Source organism: Mytilus galloprovincialis, chromosome 1 (assembly GCF_965363235.1).
Source record: "Mytilus galloprovincialis chromosome 1, xbMytGall1.hap1.1, whole genome shotgun sequence".
NCBI classification, from domain to species: domain Eukaryota; kingdom Metazoa; phylum Mollusca; class Bivalvia; order Mytilida; family Mytilidae; genus Mytilus; species Mytilus galloprovincialis.
The window spans coordinates 82993214-83003061 of record NC_134838.1 but is presented as its reverse complement, the minus strand read 5'-3'; the positions used below and the strand labels follow the sequence as shown (position 1 = coordinate 83003061).

Here is a 9848-nt window from a genome sequence, read left to right as displayed (position 1 = left end):
TCATAATCCAGAAACATTGTTAAAAATTTTGATGGTGAATATTTGTAATAATCATAAATGATTTTGTTTATATATAAAGATTAACTAATTTCAGAAATTCAGAATTAAATTCAATCACATTTTCCCAATTACTAAATGCTTCTACCATAAAATAGTGGAGGAGGCTTTTTCACCTGGGCAAACAGATTTCAATTCAGATAGCATCACATTTAAGCAGTATATATTAATAATAAAAAACCCTAGGTTTAATAATGTACCCCCTCAACTTTCCCAAGAGTAAAATATACATGAATTTTCGATCTTGGCATAGTGTACCTGAATTTTACTTCACAAATTTAGAGCAAAATTGCGTCTATTAGTTGAAATACCATATCGTATCGAAACCCTCATTTCATATGAGTTACCTCCCCTTCTAATTTAGTGAATTTTTATTTCACTACTCAGTGGCGAATCCAGAACTTTTCATGAGGCGTTCCAGTCATGCTACAGTGATACCTTATATAATCTTCCCACAAAAGGGGGGCAAGGGTCCCTTAATCCACCTATGCTACTGTAATTCAAGATATCAGTGTTTTCATGTAAACCCGAGTCATTATTTGTTATTTTACCTTAAAAAAAGAAACATTATTAAATTTTGGAACCGTTCAATTGTAAAAATTCATAGAAGCATATCTTAATTTACTCCAAAAAATATAGAAATTTGTTATTTATAATCTTTTATCTAACACATTTAATAATTTGGTTATGCATGAAAAAGGTTTGAACATTTCTTTTTTCATTCGTTGATTAAGGTAAATTAACATTTCCATTTTTTTTTTCTATTCAAGAAATTATTTACTTATTATATTAAATAAAACATTTTGAAGAAAGAGATGAAAAAAACACATAAAAATTCATTTTGCATTTTGACAATTTTTGATAGAAAAAATGGAGCAAAGAATGAAAAAAAAACATTTAACTTAAACAATTAGTAAATAAGTTAACATATGAAATACTTGCTACCATTCTGTGGTACCTAAGATCACCCTTTTTTTTATTTTTGTTGGTGCTTGGTGTCGGAGATCATTCTTGGTCTTTGGTAAGAATTGTGAGTTGTGTAAGAAATCATCCCTGGTCTTTGGAAAGGTTGGTGCTTGGTGCCTGAGATCATCCCTGGCTCTTAAGTTTGGTTGGGTTTGTGCTCTTTGCCATAGTTCATGCCTGTTCTTTGTTTTGGTTGGTACTCTGTGCTTGAGAACCTCTCAGGTCTTTGGTTGGGTTGTTGCTGTACAATAATATTGTTATCAGTGTAGACGATTTTCTGTCATTTCTTTTGGTTATGTGTTGTCTTGTCTTTTTTCACCACATGGTTTAATATTGGCCCTTTGGTATATTCCTTTTTTGTGTATCTTTTGTTTATCATTGTACCCGACTGTATGAATTTTTAGGATAATTGTAGAAATGCTATTAGCAATATGCTATTCCTAGATGTTCCAGGTCATGAATAACTTCTTGATTACAGTGTGCTGCTTCATTCAAAAAAGGTGAAAGTAAGATGTCTCATGTGTTAAATTTTGTGAGGTGGGATACTTCTTGTGTTCTAGGGTGTTCTGTCTCAAATAATACCAGTTAATACTTTGATTGGTTTTGTTCTATGGGTTTTTATCTCATTGACAAAAATACACAAAACAGAAATAATAAATACCGTATACCTATACATCTTTGTAAGAACTCTGAAATGGATATTAAGAAGAAAGATTAGTAATTTGTCACTTCCATCAATGAAATGGACATACAGAAATCTATATGCCACTTTTCTTCATCTGTTACAACATAGCCATACTCTAGGTCTATGACTGAGGTTGCATCTACAACAAAAAAGAAATGTAAATTATTAGTATTTGAGAACGTTGCATGACTGAAACATCCTCTCGGCTGCATCTGCAAAAAAAATCTGTAGTCTTTTGGAGAACGTTGGTGTCACTTTCATCAAACGGGCCCTTTAACAAGCTCATGGTAGAGTGATCTTGTTACTATTGTATAGTGCTGCGGAAACTATGTGCTACCCTCCCTGGTCTAGTACAACGGAGTCTATTCAAGGTCTATGACTGTAACATCCCCCTGCTGCAATCTGCAAAAATCAAAATTTTAGAATTAAACATCTGTTGGTGAACTCTGAAATGAAACATAAATAAATTTACAACATTACACATATATAAGAATTAAATCAAATAAACTTTATTTTCTTTTCTTTGAGGTAAATTTCGAAAAATTAAATATAAGTTTTTTTTAAATTAACTTTTTTAATTTTATTTTTAGTGTAGCTCTTGTTGATCATTATACCGGACTGTTTACTTTAAGAGATATTCTATTTCTAGATGTTCAAGGACATGCATACATTCTTGATTACACTGTGTTTGCTGCTTCAATGAAAAAAGGTGAAAATAAGATGTCGTGTTAAATTTTGTGATGTAGGATATTTTTTGTGTTCCAGGGTGTTCTGTCTCAAATTACACCAGTTTTAAAATACTTCTGATTGATTTGTTCTGTATGTTTTCTCTCATTGACAAAAACACACAAAAAGACAAAAATAATAAATATTGTATACCTATACATCTTTGTAAGAACTCTGAAATGGATATAAATAAGAAAGATTAGTAATTTGTCACTTTTATACAAAGAAATGGACATACAGAAATCTATATGCCACTTTTCTTCATCTGTTACACCATAGCCATACTCTAGGTCTATGACTGAGGTTGCATCTAAAACAAAAACAAATTGTAAATTATTAGTATTGGAGAACGTTGGAGTCACTTCCATCAAATGGGTCCATGACTGAAACATCCTCTCGGCTGCGTCTGCAAAAAAAATCTGTAGTGTTTTGGAGAACGTTGGTGTCACTTTCATCAAACGGGCCCTTTAACAAGCTCATGGTAGAGTGATCTTGTTACTATTGTATAGTGCTGCGGAAACTATGCGCTACCCTTCCTGGTCTAGTACAACGGAGTCTATTCAAGGTCTATGACTGTAACATCCCCCTGCTGCAATCTGCAAAAATCAAAATTTTAGAATTAAACATCTGTTGGTGAACTCTGAAATGAAATATAAATACATATACAAAATTACATACGGGCATATAAGAATAAAATCAATGAAACCTTATTTTTTTTTTTTTTAAAGTATTTTTTTTTTTTTTAATCAACTTTTTTTACTTTATTTTTCCATGAAAAGCATTGTAACTGCTGTAAAAATACCAAAACTATTGTCATTTGGCTTAGTTAGTCTGTTTCTTATGTTACCTCTTCTGACATGGGACACAGACTTCTTTTTAAATGAGTTTTACTGTGTGAATTGCTGTGTGTTTGTTTTTTCTACATTGGCTCCTAGAGATATAGGTCTTGGTTGAGATCTCTCAAACCTGTTTAACCCACTGTATTTGTGCACCTGTCTATAGTTAGAAGCCTCTGGCCTTTGTTAGTCTTGTATGTTTTTTAATTTTAGTTCATTTATATGTTTTTGAGTTTCGTATGACATCCACTTTTACCGAACTAGTACACAGTTTTGTGTAGGGCCTGCTGAAGCCTGCCTCCTGATGCTGAATTTTCTGGTCGAGTTGAAGAGCCATTAGTGGCCTTTGGCTGTTTTCTGCTCTTTGGTTGGGTTGTTGTCTCTGACATTATTTTTAATTTTGTATAAGTTTCATATTTTTTGTTGGAAAAAACCAAACCTGTTGTGCTCGGTGGCTCCCTTGTTTCATTTTTTTATTTTGACATTCTGTTCTTTTTATTATCTGACCAAGCTGAGCAACCTTCTACTACAATGGTACCTATTAAATGTTGCATGCATACAGACCAAAATGAGGTTAAATTATAGTCTTTGAAAAAAATAATAAATATGCAAAGTTTTTAGCTCATTTTTACAAAATTTAACTAAACAGACTGCTACCCGTTGGTTTTCCCGTTTGAATGGTTTTACACTAGTAATTTAGGGGCCCTTTATAGCTTGTTGTTCAGTGTGAGCCAAGGCTCCATGTTGAAGGACATTCATTGACCTATAATGGTTTACTTTTACAAATTGTTATTTGGATGGAGAGTTGTCTCATTGGCACTCACACCACATCTTCCTATATCTACTTGCTAATTGCAGGTCATTACTTCATTATTCCACTTTAATTTATGTTCATCAAAAATGAAGTGCTGTTATTTATTGTCTTTTTTTTATAGCAAATGCCTCTTAATGTATTTTTTCAAACTTTTAAAAAGTGAATGGAAGCTGACACAAATACACAAGATAATTAAGTAATTTTTTTTTTTTAACAATTTCAAGCTCCTATGTGTATAACATATAAAACTTTAAGCTTAGCTTTACAAATTTGATGAATTCTTTAATGTTTTTTGAGTGAAAGTGACAAGCTCCATGTGAAAAAAAAGCATATTCTAGTATTGCACAAACCATAAGCCTTGCTATCATCAGTAAATTTGGTGAAAATATTAAAATCAAATCTTCTTATCATGTAGAAAAGTAATGCTGCACCTTGTTCAAACTCATTTATACTCTTCAGAAACTAAAAAAAAATCAGTCAAAGTCAATCAAATGTTTAGCATTGACAATGCATTGAACATTTCACTTAAACTAACATACATAAGGTCTTTATGACTCAAGAGGTCAAACCCCATGAAACAACCAACAATGACAAAATGCTGTCCATGTCCTCAACTAAGGCCATTCAACTTCAATAAACATTTTGTTTGTCTTAGTCAAAGTCAAAGTGCAGTGCTAGTGAAATAGTCTCAACAGAGTAGAAATGAGTAAAAAAAATAATATTAAATGTTTTTGAAGATATTTGAACATTTATAAAATGATATTTATTTCAAGATGTAGGACACACATTGGACATTTTAGTGTGCTGATTTGGGTCTCCATGCTGTGGTATTTTGTTAGAAAAATGGCATCCTACATCTTTAGCCTTGGAATTATTTTGGAAAATGAAAGAAAAAAATCTTTTGTTGATGTAAGCATGGCAAAAGGCAATTTAATGTTAACAATTTCTGTATTTCTTTTATCTTAGTTATCAATTACAGATATGAGAGGGGATAGGACCTTTATTGGGACCATGTGATTGGGTGTTTTTAAGCTCAGGATTTCGGGATTGACCCTTTCAAGATCCTGGAATTCTTTTTTCGAATTTCGGGATGTCGAGATTTAAATTTATTTAAATTTGGGACCTCAGGATTTCGAGTTTTTAAGCCCAGGATTTCAGGATAAGTTTTCAGAATTATGATCCATGTGGTCACAGTTATCTCCCATTGATTAAAGGTAAGCTTCATCAAAACAACTCCATTTACTTGTTAAATTTTGAAAAATGACCAGAGCAACTGAATTAATTTTAAAGACCATTGAGGTAGTGGCCATTTTCCTCAATAATAAGAGTGACATTTTTCTCTTGCGGGGGAGTCAAGATTTCCAAATATTTTGTTGTTTGTTAATTGCATCTGGCTTTTTTTTTTTTTAAAGAACAAATAAGCTAATTCAAAAAATTGAAACCCTTCAATTTGAAAAAAATTTCTGTATGAAATTTTGTATTTTGGTTAGGTATTGCACAAAAAGGGTGGGCTTTATATAAAAAAGTTTCACCCAGCAACATGCTCATGTGCTTAGGTCAGATATTGGTGTGTATGTAAGTTATTTGTTAGTCTGTTCATTTTATTCACAAATCTTTTAGACTTTGGATGATTTACAAGTTCATGTATTGTATAAACATCAGTCTAATTAGTTGAAGACCTGTAGATGTCTTTGGTTATTTATTTTCATTGGGTAGCTGCCTTGTTGATTTATACCCTACATCCCCCTTTTTTCATAATGATGCATAATATCTAACCAACAAAAAGAATACTCACCAAGTTTGATTATAGATGAGGTTCTTACCATAATATTTGGTAACCCCAGATATACTTAACAGCTGTCTTACTGTTCTCATTGCTTACTCTTCAAGGTCATCAATCTCTCTTCTGCTCTCTGCTCAGTTGTTGGCTCCTCTAAAACATCATTTCTTTTTAATAAATATGAAAGAATGGAACTTAAAACTCTATATTATTTATCATTCTTTATAAATCTTGGTTGGTTGGTCGGGTCACCACACATTTTTAAAACTAGATACCCCAATGATGATTGTGGTCAAGTTTGGTTTAATTTGGCCCAGTATTTTCAGAGGAGAAGATTTTTTGTAAGAGTGAACGACGACAGACTACAGACGACAACGACGGACACCAAGTGATGAGAAAAGCTCACTTGGCCCTTCAGGCCAGGTGAGCTAAAAAAGAGTACTTAACTTATATTACCATATATAACTTATAATGATAAATTTCATTGATAAAATGTATATCTGTTAAAATGACTTGTATCAATAGCAACAAAAAGTATATTTTCATACATTTAATTTTTTTTTTAAACTTAATATTCAAACTTTTGAGTGAAAATGATAAATTTTGTGCAAATTGATTATGTATGAGATGAAGAACAGCAATAAAAGCACTGTTCCTTTCTTTTGTTCATTTATTTATGCTGTCTATGTACTGATTTTGTGTTCTGGATGGATATTCCTGTGTGCATATTCTTTGTTTACCTATTAAACTGTAGCCCTAGGTCTATCAAAGATGAATACCGCTTTATACTTTAATGTCCAAATCATAATAGTAGTCAAATCTGAGAAAAGTTTATCAAAAAGAATTTTTGGAGAAATTCATCATCAAAAAACTAATCCAGAAGCTTTCGGTCTCAAACAATTATGAAACAAAAATTTAGGTATATTTAGTTTAGATCACCACAGAAACTTACAATCTAATTGTTAATATACATAATATAGTACAATATATTATCAGATAAACCTGCTAGTAATCCTGAATGTTAAAAATAAAATTGATTAAGTTTTGTAATAAACTATTTGACTTTACCTGTATTCACTTGGTCTACTGTATCAAGGGAAAATCAACATGTTTGTGAAATGAAGTTGATATACTGTCTTGCTTTCCTAGATGCATCTGAATACCAATTTAGATTTTAGATGACTAAGTTTGTAGTGTCAAAGTACTGAAAAGAAACATTTATTTTTGAAATTATTCTAGAAAATATGTTGCAAACAAAAAAGTATGTGTGTTCACTGTACCCATACCTTCCCTAAAGTTTTGTTGGAAATCTTTTTGATTTAGCAATGTTGTTTTCCATACATGTCTATTGACCCAACAATACAAGGTTTTCAACATAGACGTTTTCAGTAAGTTTTGCCAACTAGTTCAAAAACTTTACCCAAATTTGATTGGTTAAACTGTTAATTGTTCCCTAGACAGATACATGAATGTGAGCTCTATTCTTCTTGTTATATTTGCCACTGGACATTATTCAACCAACAATCAATCATGAATTTTAAATGGTTTAAGTAAAAGCTCTACGCTGTAACTCAAGTAAAGCTTGTATATATAGACATGCACAGACATTAAAAAGATGTTTTACATCTCTAGTAGTAAATCAAACAAAACAGAATTTATGATAAATAAATGATACCTTCCCAGATAGCAATACTTTGTTGGGCCAACATTGGTGATTGGTTGGCACAGTTGGTAAATAGTTGGCGTTGGCAGCACAACAAGAAACCGACGTTGGCCCAACAAAACTCAACCAACAGTTATTTTGACACTATTGGCCCCTTGTTGGCCCAACAAAACTCAGCCAACAGTTATTTTGACACTATTGGCCCCTTGTTGGCCCAACGACTTTACACCAACTGTCATTTTGGTGTTATTGGCCCAATGTTGGCCCAACATTTTCTTACCAACTGTTATTTTTAAAGTAGCTTGCCCCAACGATATTTGACTTACGTTATCCATTGGTTCAGTGCAAGATCTTCTGACTGAAACTACTGAACCAATTTTATTCGAACTTTATTTGAATGATTCTATGTTATTGTAGAGAATATAGATTGTGTTTGAAGGGCATTGAGGACTTAGTAAAAAATCAAATAATAAAGTCTTCCCAAATAGGACTATTTTAAACCGTCCGTGCCAAGAGCTAGAAAATTCTTAGTATTTTGAATAATTCAAAAGTTTTTAAAACAGTATATTTATAAAAAAAAAAAAAAAAACATAAAATTATCATTGATATTTCATGACAATATTGAAATATGAGCCAACATTGTGCCAACAATATGCCAACGTATTAAGTTCTTATCTCCCTGTATTATACCACAGATTTTTTTTATTTTTTTTTAGGTATTATTTCAAAGTGCGAACCAAAAAATGTGCTCTTCATTCTCTTTATCTAATATTTTCAAATCTGTGTAGTCATTTAAATGTATTTATCTTAATGATTGAATAATTTTATGCACAAACAAAAAATACTTAAAACCAGCCCAAAAAAAACAAATAAAATTTGAATATAGTTTCTGCAAGTTGTTAAACAAATCAACTGAACTCAGCTGCTCATTTGACACGAGTGTGATATCACACTCTCCACATGACAGCCGAGATTGAATATACAATACATACTAGAGATAAATATTTCTTATTACATAACATGAAATGCATGAAAAACATGTTTGACAGACTGAAGCCATCGTTGGCATACTGCTGTTCGACAAACATTGGTCCAACATAATTTTAAAACTAGACGTTGTTGGTAGACTGTTGGCAAATAGTTGACATTGTAGGCAGATTGTTGGCAAATAGTTAACCTTGTTGGCATACTGATGTTGGGCCAACAAAGACCCAACATGTTGGGCCAACTGAGGGCCGATGAGCAAAATGACGTTGGCCCAACATAGTTTTCCAACATTGGCCCAACAATGTTGCCAACAGAATGCCAATATTGGCCCAACATATGTTTGCTATCTGGGTTAATTCTTCCATTACTTTGAACTCATTTGATGTCCCCAAAATTTTTAAGGAAAAACACAGGGGTTTGTCCAAGTAAAGATCAATTTAAACTAAAATGAAGCCCAATTCAAACCTGTTGATCACATGATAATTTACACTCAAATTCACTCACTTTACACTTGACTCGCTAACCAGCCGTGTAGCCAAATATTTTCACCTGACAAAAGTATTGCAAAATAATATGTAACTGAATTTTGCTCAGATAACAAAGAATTGCCATCAAGGGAATTCTTTTTAACTTGTTAAAGAACAGTAAAATCTGAAGCATGAGGCTCAAAGAACCTGCATTCAAATTTTTAAGTTTGAACACGAAAACTGATAAACTAAAAAGTGGATCAAGTACAGATGTGAAGAATCAAGTTCTTCTACCTTTTGAAATATAGCTTAATCATATATACACTTCAACCCCAGGCTGCATCTAAAAAAATATTAAGTCCATTTATCAGTAAAATACGAAAAAAATAAAAATAAGAATTTTCAAAACTTTTCTATCTATATTAATGAATATTCCTTTTCAGTTGGTGTGACTTTTACAAACATCAATTTATTTGCTATTGCAAAGTTGACAAATCATGACTGCATCAACCCAGTCTAGTTTATTGTTGGTTGCTTAACGTCCAGTGGCAAATATTTCATGCATATTCAGAACGATAAATGAACACGAACCAGCTTCTCAAATTTCTTCAGATGGTCTTGTTTTCATATCCAAAATTTTTGAGAAAAGATTTTAAAAGCTGTGTTCTGAATGATCCATATAATGAAAATAATCTCGGGAAGCGTATCAAGGGGTGAATATTTACCTTGGGTTTTTGTGGCTTCACGAACAGTTTCAAAGTTTACATCGTAAATCTTTTGCTTCTGTAAATTGTGTCCATCTTGTTCGTTTGAAGACAAAGTGCTATTTGAAACACTTTGGCGGGAAGTTTTCCAATGGCCAAAAAT

General features: G+C 32.1%; 1 long non-coding RNA gene across 3 annotated transcripts; it reads right to left on the bottom strand.

Annotated features, from left to right (window-relative positions):
* Positions 1-906: 906 nt before the first annotated feature.
* On the bottom strand, positions 907-9848 carry LOC143042114 (uncharacterized). Of its 3 annotated transcripts, none has more exons than XR_012967885.1 (4): positions 9707-9848; positions 6933-7068; positions 5880-6017; positions 907-1712 (listed from the first exon to the last, which is right to left on the bottom strand). It is a non-coding gene; the product is annotated as an uncharacterized LOC143042114 (long non-coding RNA). The 3 variants fall into 3 exon arrangements; XR_012967884.1 differs by lacking the exon at positions 907-1712 and adding an exon at positions 1719-2608 and having other exon boundaries at positions 9707-9847; XR_012967882.1 differs by lacking the exon at positions 907-1712 and having other exon boundaries at positions 3726-6017; positions 9707-9842.